The following is a 15824-nucleotide window of genomic DNA, read 5'->3' on the forward strand; positions in this document are numbered from 1 at the left end:
TAATTTTTATCTTCTATAAAAACAGATACATAGACAGCCATGGCAGAATAATGATCCCACTGAGATGAACACTGGTTTATTTCCTCTTGTAAATAAGTATGGTTACATTCAATGACAACATAAGCCATTGTAGCCAGTAAGGCCTTAGAACAAGGGAATCTTCTTGGGCATCTTAGCATCTCTCCAGACAAAGCCAGCCTTCATACATCATTAACTCTTTACTCAGGACACCATGTTAAGGACTGCACAGAGAAACTGTAACAGCAGTGGCAACTGATATTCCCAATAGTTTACAAAGATCAGAGCTATTTAACACCCATGCCCTGTGATGAGGGTCAGTCATGCCAGACCTGGAAATAGACTTCAAGCTTTCTCATTCTGTAATCCCATTATCACCTGTTCCCCACCTCCACAGCAGCAGGAATCCCTGCCCCTTCTTAGGTTCTCTCCTACATCAGCATCCCTGCTGCCAAAGCTCCGAGACAGGTAACGTGATGGGAATGTGCAACAGGATCCCCCAGCCTTCCTTTCTCACACATCTGCCCTGTACTTGCTGTCCTGCAACAAGTCCCCTTTCTCACCCAAGCTTTTGTGCTATGCTCTTTACCCAGCATTGCCCATTTCCTGCACATCCTCTCTTGCACATTACACATCCCCCTTGCCTTTGCAACACTGACCTTCTGCATCATTTCCTCTCCATCATCTGTCTTCTCTCCAGACTCATTTTTTCCAACATCTACCCCCTCCTCTCTTTTTTGGGCTTAATCAAGACTGAGTTGATGGTGTGATGTTAGCCACAAAGGATAATCTGGTCATTTAATCAATTTAATATGGACACAGCAGACTGGCTTTAAGTCATGTTAACTGGATCAAGTTAGAATCTAAGAGGTGTACACTAACTCCTAATTGAAGCCAGAAATCTGTGTTTCTTTGTGTGTCTCTCAGTTTTTATCAGTTTCTGACATGCTTTCCAGAAGTCTCTCGGGGTTTTTTCTGGCCATCATCTTTTGGAACCTGTCTCTTTTTCCTCCCTTTCTGCCCCAAAGAGGATCCTTTACACAATGTTTTCATCACCCTAAACAGGACACAAGTCTTGCTTTTCCCTTCAGACTCAACTACTCACAAGGTATTTTTTAACCCACTCTCAGGTGAATCACATGGCTTTTCTCATTTAGCTGCTTCCGCTTTGCATGTGTTTAATATGTACTTGTTTCTCACTACAAGTTTATTGTTCCTGCCTCTAATTCAAAGACAATATTTTTTTAATAGAAGAACAAAGAACTTATTTTCCATCTTAGATATGGATGAGGTGAGGCCAGGATCCAGGAGGACCGCTGCTCATCATACAGGGAAGCAGAGAGGGCACAAAGGAGAGACTAGAATACAAGGCTGGAATGAAAGCATGAAGGCAAAAGGTTACAGATAGGGCTGAATAACAGCTAACATCAGGAACAACGAGGAGGCCTGATCCCACCTTCCCAGGGGTGCCTTTGGTATCCAGGACAAGGCAAGTGGTGGCAAAATCCGGATTGCATAATGGGAGCCAACCTATTACAGCACTCCCCTCCGTCGGCCAGAGCCCGGGGACACGGAACAGGGAGAGCTGTGGTGGGGACAGGGCGCGCCCTCCTGCCCTGTGAGACAAGGGAACCACTATGATAGACAAACCTGTCTCTATTAGCTGACACAGCATTCTCATTTGAGGTTGAGGATGGGTGAAATATTGAATCACAGACTCACAGAATGGTTTGGGGTGGAAAGGACATTAAAACTCATCCAGTTCCAACCCCCTGCCATGGGCAGGGACACCTTCCACTAGACCAGGTTGCTCCAAGCCCTGTCCAACCTGGCCTTGAGCACTGCCAGGGGTGGGGTGGCCACATATTGGGGAACGTTAGCTAAAGTCTAGATACTTATTTTGTGTTACTCATTCAACTTTAAGATCAATTAGTCTTTCACATCTTTAAATGCACACTAATACACTGCAACACTCTTGTCTCCTTATGACACCTAACCATTTCCTCCTCTGGACTGGCTTTTCTTTCCTTGCTGCTGTTAAAAAGAGAATACAAGCTACAAGAAAATGATAAACAGGAAGCCTTAAAAGGCCAGACCATTTACAAAACAACACGTAGGCACACATATCCATAATGTAGTGTGGATAACGCAAAATAGCATGACAAAGTTTATTCAGCTGTATCCTTTTGCACTTAAAGAAATACTGATGTATGATCTTGTTTTAACAGGCATGAAGAGCTTGGCCTGCTCTCCAGATGTACACAGATCTGTAAAATTTCCTAGAGCTTTTCTGTTGACAATACAATATAGAAAATACTATTATTTGGCTACAGCAGGGCTCTCGCTGTTTTGTTGCAGGGGATCTGCAATGAACATCATGTCTGTGGCATGTGTATTGAAGAGTTTCCTGATCTCCTTCCTGTGCCCTAGGACTGCTGGCTTACAGCCAAGTCTCATTTTTCCTAAGGTTCTCCAGCTCTAGATCTTTTTGCAATTTAAAATTCCCTTTGTCTTGCTTTTAGTTTCAAGTTTTAGACAGGTTTCCTGGGGTACTTAAATCCTGGGAAGCATTCCTTCCAACACACGTTCACTCCCCAAACCTCCCATCTGCACCCCACTCTCTGATGCTCATCATGGAGCTTCCCAGCTGCCCTCCCAGTCATTCCACGCACTGCCTCTCCTCACTCCAGCTCTCCCACCCACTCCCTGTTTTCCTTTATCCGTTTCCCTTACCAGTCTCCCTTCCTTTCTTTTCCTTTCTTCCTTCATCTTGCTTTTCGTGTTCCCTGAATGACTCTAAGGCTGCCAGGACTAGGCAGATGAGCCACCCCGTCTCTTGAATTAGCTTATTTAGCCAAATTAGCTTTATTAGCTACATCAGCTGTGTGCGTTACAGGGAAGCCCTCTTTCCAAGCTCACCTCTGCCATTCCTGGAAAAAAAGGGCCACTTTTAGGGATTCAGTTTCCAGCTGTCTGATGCTGTGAGCCCAGCCAGAGCAGACGGGAGGTGTTCGGGAGCACCCGAACAGTTATTTATGATGTAAAAATGCTCCTGTTGCCCCTGGAAACCGGCTCTCCCGCTCGTCTCAGGCAGGGGTTGCTAAGCGATGCGCCTGTGCCTGGGGGCAGGGGGCTAAAGATGTGGCAGCACTTCTTTTAGGAGGGACCTGTTGCAAAATAGAAGGGCAGGACTGCTGCCGCTTCGTGACAGAGGCTACGGAGGAGATGGCTGACTTCCCGCAATGTTTAACTGACAGCTATGCAGCCCTGCACCCCCCCGCCTCCTCGGGGCTCTCCCGAAGCCTGCTCGTCTACCTCAACGCCTGTCCTGAGTTCACCCTTAGCTATTTTCGTTTCTGGGTCACCGAGAACACATCTGCAATAGTCAGCAGCAGCTGACTGCAGAGCGGGTTGGCACATCCATGCTCCTCTTCATCAGGAACACACGCCACATCACACAGCAGCGCTCCGCCGCTGCCCCGAGCTGCACAAACCCCACCATCTGCGTGCCTGGTGACGAGAAAATCACGCCGGCTTGTTTTGTTCTCTCTTTCCTTTCCTTTTTGGTAGGCAGGCTGTGCAAAACGCCCCTGCAAACCTTCCAGGCAGGAAAGCAGCAGGAATTGAGCAGTCGCTGCAGAATCCTGCCGCGCTTAGACGGATTTCTGTTGCCATCTGGTGGCAACCGAAGACCACCTAGAAATGGAGAAGAAGTGTCAAGACCTGCGCCTCCGCTACTAAGTCGGGCTGGTTTTCCTCCATTTATTCCACAGGCGTTTACTCTGGCCACATCACAATTCCGTCACTGTAGAAGGGAGCGAGGGAGATCGTTAATGATATTTGATTATTTAATTATTTAATCCAGTCTAGATTCCAGATCATTCCTTGCATTGCAAGCTTCCTCCATGGTTTTCAAGTCAACACGGCCAGTTTCCTTGACTCTTCCATGTGCTGTAGTCAAGACTCTGTCCTAGCCTCTGAAGCCTGCAGTTTTGCTCACCCTAAATTAGAGATCCTCACTCTAGCCCCAAGAGCTGCTGAATGAATCATCCACAGTGGGTCAGTTAATGAGCATAAAATTACCAACCTCGCCTGCCTGTTGCAGAAATCACCTTATAGGATTGCACCCCTGTTTACCAATGCACATACACACCACCAGCCAGCCTCATTCCCTCTCTAGCCAAGGGACCCGTCACTGGTTTAGGGGCAGAGGCCTCATGGAAGACAGAGATCTCGTATCAGATAGTATGCCCTGACATGTTCTTTTCATGGGCACTATTGCAGCTTCTGCTGAAGCCCGGCTTAAACTGCAGCGCAAGAGTTTCTGCAGGTAGCCACAAATTCACCCTCTTGTCATCACTTTATCCTCTGGCAGAGAATTATTCCCTTCCCATTTAAGAAGGGCACCAAACCCAAAGACTGCATGAACAATTCAGAAGCAGGGCATCCTGATGGCATTTGACTGTAGTCCTCTGGGTTTTGTTCTCATTTATGCTTAGCTCCTTTTTGGAGCCCTAACTTTGTCTTCCCTCATGCCACCCTTGCTCTTGCCCCTGTTCCCTGCGCCAGCCTGCTGGAACTACCCAACCTCCTTCATGACCATCTTGCACAAACTCCAGCGAACTGCCTTTACCAGTCAGGCACGCAGTCCCCTGTGAATTTCCAAGTCTGGTGTTCCCAGAGGCAGGGATGACTCATGACATTTTGTCACACCCAGTAACGCAGATGATGAAATCCCAGGAGCAGCCGGCCACACTCCAGCTCCATGTGGATGTTGGTGCTCCTGACTCCTGCCTCTTAGGCCAGGAGCAGGTCTTCATTCACTCCAAACTATTTTGTGACAGTGATTATTTGGTTACACAACCACACTAGTAAATGAAACAGTGGCTGGAAGTGCTCCCCAGCACTGAAATATAATATTTGAAGTTCTATTGGCAGCCAGCTAGCAATCTTCCAAACAGTTCTGTGCACGGTTTAGGAGTCAGCACATGGCAAGGAATGGTCCAGAAGTCAGTCTGCATGCAGCCAGCCTGTGCTGGTGGGCAAGAGAGTTTAACAGCATGGCTACTCCATGTCCATTAGCCTCAGAACCAGGGAAGAGTTCTGTTTGATTTAGTAACACAGTCAGCCTTTCTCTCTGAGCGGGCACTGAGCCAATTTATAGACACTTTGTTCACTTTTCATACTTCCCAATTACTTTAGGCTCTCTGCATGGTACCAAAATAATCCGGAGCAGGGACTAATGCAGTTTAGGTCGTAAATTATGTTTCATTAGCATGTCATGTAATGCTTGATTCACCATGATGGCAGAGACAAGTTTATTGATTTCTTTTGTCTCCCTGGGTTTTTGTTTGGTTGGTTTGGTTTTGGTTTTAAGTTGCATTGCCTTTTTGCATTGCTATACCACAGAGCTGTGCTTTACCACATGACTCCCACTGATTTGATTCCAGTCACAAAGACTCCAATCAGAGCCAAAGCCAATGCTGGCTTGAAACAAAGCCAGGTTACTCTGAACACTAACATAGGATTCATGTATTCCCAGAGCTTCATCTTCAGACCCCCATGTTCTTTCTGAGCTGGAAAGGAGCGCTCACTTAAATCTTGTGCTGCCTATCAAGAACTGAAGAGGAGTACTGGGAAATACAAGTACCTCTTTCATTGTATTCCTGAGCTACTGGCTTGCATGTGTCAGATATCACTATAATGCCACAGTTGGGGAAGCGCAGACTTTCTAAATCCTATAGGAAACAAATGTTTTCCAGGCCAGAACTGGTCATTTTGAGTATATGGCTCCTCATCTTGCTGAGAGTAATTCTTCCAGGGTCTCAGGCTAACTGAGCTCTGAATATTTTGCATCATCACCAAGTACATGTCATAACTGCAGCAGTGCCATTTTAAGCAACTCAGAGCAGAACTGCTGGCTCATACTATCCTTAAGAAGGGCTAAGGACAATTCACATTAAGATTTCAAAGCTTACAGATTGAACCAAGCCTACTGGTGTTCAGGGACTCTGCAAACTTTTACTTCTAATTTGTTACCAAGTTACCAAGTAATGTCTCTCCCTCACACAGACTCCTTAAACAGAAGACACTATTTCAGGAGAGCAGCCATTCAAAAATCCTTTGAAAACCTTACACGAGCCTTTGAAATACTTCTTTTTCCCTTCTATTCATCCTTTGTCTCCTCAGATATTTGAGGCAAAGATATTTTGATTATGCACAGGAATGCAGTTATCCCAGTTCCTTCCCTGGACAGGTCACTGATGCTGTCTGTTCCTATAAACCACCAACTTCAAAACACAATTAGCAACACTGTCACAAAATCCTGCAAATAATTAGGACCATGTCTGGCCAGTGGTAACATTACATGAAGGACTATGTTGTGCTTTTCAGGATGAACTGATCAAAAAACTTTGACAGTTCAGGGAAGAAACTGAATTAAGTTTGGTGGCTGTTTCCTTTTCCTGTTTCCACTCTATCACCTTAGGCTGAGTGGAAGTATTAGACAGCAAATGGCTATGAAAGGAAACTTAGGTCAACCCCCTTCTTCAGCTCTGTACCTTCATTTTAAATTGAGTTACGTTTCAGTGTGACTCATACACCTTTGAGACATCCTTCACTACAGCCTCTCCTAGTCATCAGTCACCGACCAGATAATTTGGTGTCCTCAGCTAGGATGTTCCGCCTCACAACATCTCAACAGCTTCTGGAAGCATAACCCTAAGAAATACCCCTGTCCCAACTGTACTGTCATTGAGAACAGCACAAGATACTTGTGGGAGCTTTCTGAAAGCTAGTGAAGTATTTGGCTCTATCACTTCCTTCGGCAATGAATTTACCAGCGTAATCTCATGATCTGGAAAAGCGTTTCCCCATTTTCACTCCCCAGTTTCTTTGAATGGTCCCTTGCTCTAAGATTGTGATACAGGAAGAACAGAAGCTCCAAGTCTACTTTTCCTACTCCAGCAACTATTTTGCAAATTATCTGTCCACTTTCATATCTCTCCTTTCCAAAATAGCAACCTCAGTTTTTCCAATACCTCTCCCTGAGTCCTTACATGGATTAATAGCTTGTGTCACCATTTCCTGAAGTCTCCTCTTTAAGGGCAGACGTCCATGTCCTCCCCAGAACATTCAGGTAAGATTGTCCACACAATGGACATCACACAATGTGTGATGAAATCTCATGTCTGTGATTGATGTAGAGTTAATTTAAACCCCAGAAGGAGTAACATCAGCCCTTGCCATTGCACTGTTGATACAGAATTTCAATTACTGTGTGCTGTCCAGATGCCTTCCCTGTTTAGGTCTGACCAAAGTATTCCAGAAACCTCTCTAACACAGTTACTCTGAGTAACTTTATCTTCTGTAGAGGTTGCTGCTTCGCTGTTCACTTTTTTCCTCTTAGCAGATGAACAATAAAGAAACACAACACAGGACACAGGATAAATCCTTAAGAGATTCTGCTTTTAACCTTTTGCCATGAAAATTAATTGCTCAATTCTACCCTTTGCTTATAGGCCAGTTCTTGTTTAAAAAACAGTTCTTTTCATCTTACACTGTGATGCTTAATGCTTGAAATTCTTACACATTTTTTGTTTGCACAGTTTAGGGGAGGCCAATTTTGAAAGTCCATACTTAGTTCTGATTTTTTTTTTTCCCTACTGTTCAGCCTGACTTGGGCCACCTTATACATATTCAGTCTTAAACTAGCAGCATCCTTCCAGTTAAAAGCTCCTTTCCCTACCTGTTGCTTACCACCAGGTGTGTTTCTGGACAGATTCCTTCCCAGTCTCCATTTTCCTCAGCAAAGTTTTTAAGACCAAATTTCTGGTGATAGTATCTTTATTCTCCAGAAAATCCTAGAGGCCATTCTTACACCTGTTTCCATTTGAATTAATTATTACTGAGAATGAATTATCAGAATTATTAACAATATTCTATAGAAGATTTTTAAAATAGAAAATGCTCTTTATATTTTCCTGGATCCCATTTACCTTTTAGCAGTTCATTGTGTGTGACCAGCTAATACTCAAAGATCCTTTTCCTCCTTCTCTTTCATTTCCAGGAACTGAGTTCCCAGGGGGAATAAATAAATAAATAAATGTATGTTAGTCCCTATATTCATGGCACTAAATTTTGCATACCTGAATCTCATCCAAGATTTCATTTCATCCAAATCTCAGAGGTCTTTCAGTATTCATCTATAATATCCTATCATTCTGTCCTTGTGCCATGAGCAAATTTCATCCAAATGCTCTTTTTATTTATGCCAAGGCCATGAATTCAAATATGAAGCAAGATACAGCCCCAAAGTGACCTACATTAGTAATCACTTTTCCCTGTCAGGATTCTGCCTTTGTGGAGCAGCCTCATATGCCTTTTAAAAATCTAAACATATCAGATTAAATGTTCCTCTTTTATTAACTTCTTTATTGACATATCCAGAAAACTGAGGAGGTGATTTATGAGATACTCTCTGCTTAAATAATTCATCTTGGTTATCATAGTCTTCCAGGTGCTTTGACACATTTTTAATTACCGTTCTGACCAGCTTTCAAGAAACAGATAAAAACTTCAGTATTGTATTTCCCTGCTTCATCCCTAGCACCTTTTATTTAATTGCAGTTACAGTCCGTATTGTCTCTCTTGATGCTCCAGTACCATGGCATCTTTCTCTGAGAAAACACATATTTCCAAACCCAAGAATCCCAGGTGCCCAACTACTTCTCACTTGAAGCTCTCTGGAATTCTTGGAGGTATGCCATATTATGGTTTAAAATTATTAGTTTGGTCCACCATTTCTCCTTACAAGAGCTCAATCTCAAAAAGCTGCTTCATTGTAAAAACCAAACTGTTCACAGGATAAGAATATAAAAGCCTCCTACATCCTCAAACCTGAAGGTAGCTATGAAAAAGCAAACTCTTTCTTAATTGTTCCCTTAACCTCCCTTGATTCCAACACATCCAGTAATTCTTTCACAGCCTTCCCGGTCCTCACAGCCTGGAAGACTTTCATTTATACTTTTCATTAATTTCATTGTTTGCTCTGTGACTTCCCATTCTAGCTTCCCTCCTAATTATTACATGCTGCAAATTCAAGATTCTGCCTACTGTAAATTTTGAACAACCTCTTGCCTGACTCCCAGCTTCTCAGAAATTATAACTGAAGTCACATGGGTATCCTAGTTTTCTTTTGATCCTCAGGAATGCTTGTCATCTGAGACTATTATTGCTGATATCATAGGTATCCACAGCACTTCTAACGATTTTAATATTTTACTATTAACTCTGATGTCTACTTCTCAGTCAGAATGCAACAGCATGAACTGCTCATTAGTTTGAGCTACTGCGATCAAACCTTACATCCTGTCTACACTTTCATAGCATCAGCTTTTGAAGTGGTAGACAGCCTGCTAATCAGACTTTCTGTGTGTCAGTGTCTGCCAAGTGCAGTGGCTCTTTGAAAAGCGAGCTGAGATGGTTCTACATTTACCGTTTCACAGCAACTTCTGTCCTCCCTTAAGGAAGGCAGAGCTTTCCTTGCTGTCAGTCCTGGGATGTGACCACAGCTTTCCTTTCCTGGCACCACTGCCTAATATGAAGACCCAAACTCTGAAGCACAACCCAGGGGTTTCCTTTAAGGACAGTTACTAATTGATCCTGTGGTTTGTTCACTATGACTATCTGAAACTTAGAATACAATTTTGTCAATTCAGTACAGAAAGGACCAATATCCAGCTTCCTCTCTTACAGCTATTCTTTTAATTCTGCAGGGTTAACAGGCAAGAAAAGCAGTAAAAATTATCTCAGCCCGCCAAGCCAGAAGGTTAGTCAGAATGCACCTAAGCATCTTAACTGCTGAGTAAGAAGGTACCTTTTACCAGAGAATCGCTAAAAGAAGAAGCTTTTTACCAGAGAATTGCTAAAAACTCTGCTGCATTGTTTTTTGTATTCATTGAACCTGTCTAACATAACGTGTAAGAGTACCTCTGAGCTTTTGGGCCTTAGAATCTGATACTGATTATAATTTTGTCTAACTACTGAAACGTCTTATTTGTAAGTACTTCATAATCTTTAAGATAGGAATACTACATAAACCTCCTGAGTTAGGAAAGTTCAGTTATCACAAAAATAATTTTCTCATGGAAAAATTTGTAGATGTTTTACACTGAAAGAAAACCAGCATGAACTGAAAATGCACACAGAACAAATTCACTTCTTTCACTAACATCCCCTTCTCTGTCCAAGAAAGCTCCTTTGTTTCATCCAAGTCTGCTAGAACAAAGCACAGCAGAACAGGCCACTGGTAACACTTCAGAAGACCTCAAAGCACTGGTAGCCAGGAAGCCCATCCCCAGTTGTCCCCTGCTCTCTAGCCTTATGAGCACCAAAATCATGCAGAAGTCTGCATTTAAGTATGAATTCCGTCACCTCTGACTTCACACTCCAAGCTTTTGAGCTTGAATGGAAGCTCCAGAACAAGATTCCTGTGTCCGATTTCCCCCCACTAGTCTAGAAGATATCACTCATGGAGGCCCATTCAGAGCACATCTCCGTCACAAGGAACCCATAGGAAGGGATGGGCAGATCAAGCGTGTCATGGTTAAAACATTTCCCCCAGCTTGAGGGAGATGTGGATCCCAAATCCTGCCTCCCCACATTGCTTTCTATCAGAGATACCCAGTCCAAACATGCACTTAAGTATTTTGCTGTAAGCATTTGACATTTTGCATCGCCCTGGTATCTCACATATACTGATTGAATGTCCTGAAGACCGGAGTTTATAATCCATCTATTTTTGTCTCCATTAATATTTAATCATTCACACAAACAGGAAGAGCTTCAAGTAAAAAAGGCTTAAAGAAGCAACTGCCTCCAACTATCCAAAGCTGGTAACAAGCATTTACCTAAGATATGCTAGCACTTCTCTTTCAAATACGGCATTCAACCTTGGGCAGGCCCAGAAGGAGCAGTTTCCTTCTGGTCATGATCCTTGGGAATGAGCCCCACTCTGCTCCGGTACTTATCTACAGTCACTACACCTGTCTGAAAGACTGAGGGTGAAGCAGGTGCCAGGTTTAAACATTTGCTATAGAACTACAATAAGAATGAAAGTCCATTGCAGACATCTAAAAAAAACAAGAACTCCTGTAGAGTTCATGAAAATAAGAGACCAAACACAGGAGAAAGACTATTTTGTCCTTGCAGAGAGAAGGTCACGGTACACACTAGATTTAAAAGGCATAAGAGAACCAGAATGAAAAGAGACATTACCAATTAGGGGAAAAGCATCGGTTAGAACTTATGCTTTATCAGTTGTCAAAGAATCCAATTGTGAGACCAAAACTGATAAGCAACCAAGCTTTGTTAGTCCTGCAATTCACACAACTACCTGCTTCAAAGCACATTAAAGTGCAGCTATAGTCTGAAAAATTACTATCACAGCCAAGCCGATGGCTTGGAGCCTACACAGTCAGGCCTGGAAGGAACAAAGACCAAACCGTCAGTCACTGAGAAATGGAGACTAGGTCTTCCCTCCTTTTGCAAAAGACTTCCTGTATGGAAATTACTACTAACGTCCTGCCTTAGGCTTCTGCAGGCTTCAGGGAAAGCCCCCTATAGTCGCAGGTCCTTCTGGAAAGGAGGGTTGGGCCCACAGCAGAGACAGGGTAGTCCATGTGAAACTGCTTCAGTGGGTGGTGACAAGACAGAAGGGCTTCTGTCTACCTGAAGTATTCCATTATCTTTCCCAGCGACTGACACCTCTGAAGCAGGGGTGACTTTATTTTTTAATGTAAGCTGGCACAGGTACGCTGGCACACTCCTTTAGCAGTCACAGTTGTAACAGACAGAACACACTCTGAGCTCGAGTGGAGCCTAGGTGGGGAAAGGATACAGTTCACCCTGTGAATTCAGTCACAGCTGCTGCGCAAATGACTCAATCAAATGTAATGGCTCCTTTTACTCCCATTTACAGGGGCGCGACCGCCAAGTATGACAGCAAGGGGGATACTGAGCTCCCCCTCGTCATCACCATCACACACCCAACCGCTGCACGCTATGCTCGAACCGAGCACCCCAACGCCCGGCACTGAGCACAGCACCGCTCCACCCGCAAACGCAACGGACGCTGCGGGAAACTGCGGGAGACAGCACGCAGACGCCGCCTGCCATTTTACACGCGCGCTCCCCACACGCAGGGAGGCACCGACTACACGGCGACACCGAGGCGAAGCCGCCCTGCGCCGCTGCGCCATGACATGCGCGGCTGCAGGCGCACGGCCCCACACCGCCATCCCGGCCGCGCATGCGCTGGCCGCCAGCCGAAGGACACGGACACGGCCACCCGTCGTGGGCCGCGGCGCTCTCCGGAAGCCGTCGGCCCCGGACAGGAAGTGAGTGGAGCGCACAGTGACAAACAGCCCCGCCGCGGGGGCCCGCGCTCCGCTCCCGCCGGCCGCGCGGCCCTTTATGACTCATCTGACTGACACGCTGGGGGTGACCAATGGGAGCTGCTCCTCCCTTCCCTCTGGCCCGCCTTCCCTAGGACAGAGGCCAATCAGAAGGATGAATTCGCCCCCGCCGCCGTCGCCCTTTGATGGACATTTGCAGGAGCCAACCAGGCAGCGGGCTGCGGGATACCCCCGCCCCCTCTTCCCGCCAATGAGTGCCGTGGAACGAAGGAGCTGGTGGGAGCGCGCCAGGCGCCCCCGCCCCAGCACACCAGCCGCCGCTCTCGCCCCTCTGGCCGCGGGAGCCGTGCCCCCTGTCTCGTGGGCCGGGACAGTCCCTGCGGCGCGTCCCCGCCGCGGCTGGGCTCCCCGCCACACGTTCCCAGGCTGGATGCGACACGGGGCGGGGAGGAGCCGCCCGGGCGCTGCGTGCGGGGGCTCCTCGCGCTCTTAAGGTGGCCCCATACCCTTCCTGGCGGCCCGGCCGCGGCGGGACGGGGGGAGCAGCTTGTGTGGTGCCCGTTAGGCGGGGAGGAAACGAATCCCCGCACGGTAGTGGCGGCCACCTGGAGCGAGGGCGGCGCAGGGGGTGCTCGGCGGCTTTACTGTCCCAGCAGGCTTCCCGGCGCAGGGGGTGGCCCGGGGAGAACGACCCGCTTTGCCGTCCGCTTGAGGGGCCTGGGAGGAAGAGGAGGTCTGTGCTGGTTTAATGTTCCGGGAGATAAGAGCCTGTCACATGAGCCTGACTGCTGTGGAGACGGGGCGCAATCACACCGAGGAAAAGGCAGCTGGAGAACAAGTGTCTGCCGTCACAGGTGTCCGAGGCCGGGCCACCAAGCACGTCGTGCCCGGACTCCCGTCCCGAGCAGGCCCGGTTGGTGTGGTAGAGATGAAGGGTACACATGCTTTCTTGTAGTTAGTTTAAACGTGTGTTCTGAGGGCCCGGTTTTAACCACGAGTTTCAGCCTCTTGATCATTGCATGGGGCTACCCTGAAAAGGGGACAGATAGGTCAGTTCCTTGTATTACGCTGATAAATGATTCAGGGAACATAACATGAGCAACTAAATTTTTATATGAACATTTACACACAAATATATAAAGGAAATATTTTGCTGGTTAAAAAGAGGTCTTGGAAAAAAAGCCACAAACTAACCACCAAACCCTACTCAAGGAGAAAAATACATTAGAATACCTATATGTTACTGAGATTACTGTGATGCCTGTTTACTACTAATTACAAATGGAACAGTCCTTCAGCTAGGAAGTGGAAGAGAATTCCTTCCCAAATACCATCAGTTTCATTGTCAAATAGACAAGTATTAAGAATTCAGTCATGCACAGATCCAATGGCGTCCCGAGAAACTGTGAGAATAAAAAAATGCATTGAAACTAATGTAAAAAATTATGTGGTGACATTTACTTTTTTCCCCATGTCTCCATCTGCTATTCTCTATGTTCTGCTTAGCTTGCAAAGGCTTTGGGATTAGGTTCTCTGAATGCTAAATATGATAATGGATTGTGAGCCATCCACGTGTGTATTTCTGCAATACTGATTCTTTGACTTGCCTCTCTGTGTCTTTTTGTGGTTGTTGGATGGCATTTTTGTATTTACATTCTTTCAAGTAGTGGAATAAATTAGTTATATATTCATTTGGGAGAGGATCCTGAAAACCAAAAGGAAAAATAAATAGGGAACACACATTGGATGCCTGGCACATGCCAAATCCAACCACAGTTTTCTAACACCTCTGCAGTTGGCTATAGATCAAAGAAGTTGCAGATACCACCCATCAGTGCCTTCCAGCACAATGATTCTTCTGTCTTGTCTGTCAGTAGAGTTAAGAGAAACCTGTGCACAGTATGGACACAAATCCTACCTAGAGAGGAACTGGAGAGCTTGGTGTGTGAATAGCAGGGAGGCCCAAAGACCACCTAGCCCAAACAGAAGTCAAAGGAGAGGTGGAAGGCCAAGAGAACTGGAGCTAAGATGTTTATTCAGGACTGGAAGGAGGCTCGAAGAAAGGACAGAATAGCACACAGCTCTGATGTGAATGTGTGAGGGAATGAGATGGTTGTTGGCCCTTGGTAATGATTAGGAACACTGTAATGGGATCTGCAACGAGATAATATGGGGAAAGGGGCAGAAACCCCTCTTTGACAGACCAGGTAGTAGCATAAGGACAGGGTAGTAGCTATGGACAGAGCTGCTAGCATAGAAGTGGAAAAAGGTTTGGTGTAGAGGAAGAGGACACAGCATTCAGAGAGACTGGAGATTGAGGTGCATTCTTGTGACTTCTTGAAATAAATGCATGGGACACTGGCACAGCTTTTGACCTGTTGAAGGAATGCAAATATAAAACTATCCATGGAAAGAAGAGATTAGGGTGTCTTTGAGATAGCTTGGGGTAGGACCCCCACGAGAGGGTGTTTCATGGTAATGCGTTTTGAATTACCATGTAAAAGTGGCCTGCCTATAACACTGGCCTCATGTAGGGGGATCTCTGGCAGCGCCTGTTCCTTCTTACACACACATTTTGGAGTATTCGATCTATTTAGTTTACTTCACTGGAGAGAACCCTTTAATGTTGTAAAATAATGGATGGTTGCCTTGGTCTGGCCCTAAGACCAGCCTTGAAACATACCAAGAAGAGACTCCCAGTTTTCAGCCAACTGGGTAACAGTGGAACAATCAATGTGGGTTTTGGTATGGTTTTACCTGGTTGTAACACATCTGAGAGGTAGCAATGGGTTGTGATGGAAACACCTCCCAAGATCCGGGATGTTACTGCAGTAGTTTATGGGCAAATACAAAGAGTGAACAAAGAATACCAGGGACAGACTGTGGAATTTTCTGGGGAGCGAGAGGAGCCTCTCCGAGGGCTGGTCTGGAGCAGGGTACAACCACTCTCTGCCTTACGTGAGCAGAGATCACCCTAGGTGGCCAGCCCGATCCTGCCGCGCCCGGTCCTAGGCCCAGACCCAAGCAGCCATTCGGGAGCTATACCGGGCCGGAGGAGATGACGGGGTGAGCGGCTGCTGCAGGGGTAGCCCAGCAGCTGCCGCTGCCAACTGGGGGGCGGCAAGAGGCTGCTGCTGGCAGCGTCCAAGGCGCAAGGGTCCCCCGGCCGGCGGCCATCTTCGGGGTGATTCGAAACCCCGGGCCGAGGTAGGAGCAAGGGAGGCCGGGGGAGGCCGCGGTCCCAGCTGGTGCCCACGAGCTGCCAGGCCCTCCGAGCAGAGCCTGGCTCTCACTTCCAGCGGGTAGAAGGGCCCAGCTTCCTGGGCAGCCGCAGGGCCCCCGACCGGCGCCTCCTTAACCCGGGGAGGCGGGGGCGGCCGCGGCCGGGGG

At 46.5% G+C, this 15824-nt stretch overlaps 2 long non-coding RNA genes across 3 annotated transcripts; one reads left to right on the forward strand and one right to left on the reverse strand.

The window, feature by feature from the left end:
* Nucleotides 1-1945: 1945 nt before the first annotated feature.
* Nucleotides 1946-2348, forward strand: LOC134161356 (uncharacterized). The gene is made up of 2 exons (XR_009963950.1): nt 1946-2152; nt 2247-2348. It is a non-coding gene; the product is annotated as an uncharacterized LOC134161356 (long non-coding RNA).
* LOC134161355 (uncharacterized) lies at nt 2149-9894 on the reverse strand. Of its 2 annotated transcripts, XR_009963948.1 has the most exons (4): nt 9515-9894; nt 8016-8089; nt 7766-7924; nt 2149-3714 (listed from the first exon to the last, which is right to left on the reverse strand). It is a non-coding gene; the product is annotated as an uncharacterized LOC134161355 (long non-coding RNA). The 2 variants fall into 2 exon arrangements; XR_009963949.1 differs by lacking the exon at nt 8016-8089.
* Between the last annotated feature and the right edge of the window lie 5930 nt (nt 9895-15824).

The sequence above is a fragment of the Pezoporus occidentalis genome, unplaced genomic scaffold (assembly GCF_034315485.1).
Source record: "Pezoporus occidentalis ecotype Australia unplaced genomic scaffold, CSIRO_AGI_Poc_V1 ctg172, whole genome shotgun sequence".
In the NCBI taxonomy this organism is placed as follows: Eukaryota; Metazoa; Chordata; class Aves; order Psittaciformes; family Psittacidae; genus Pezoporus; species Pezoporus occidentalis.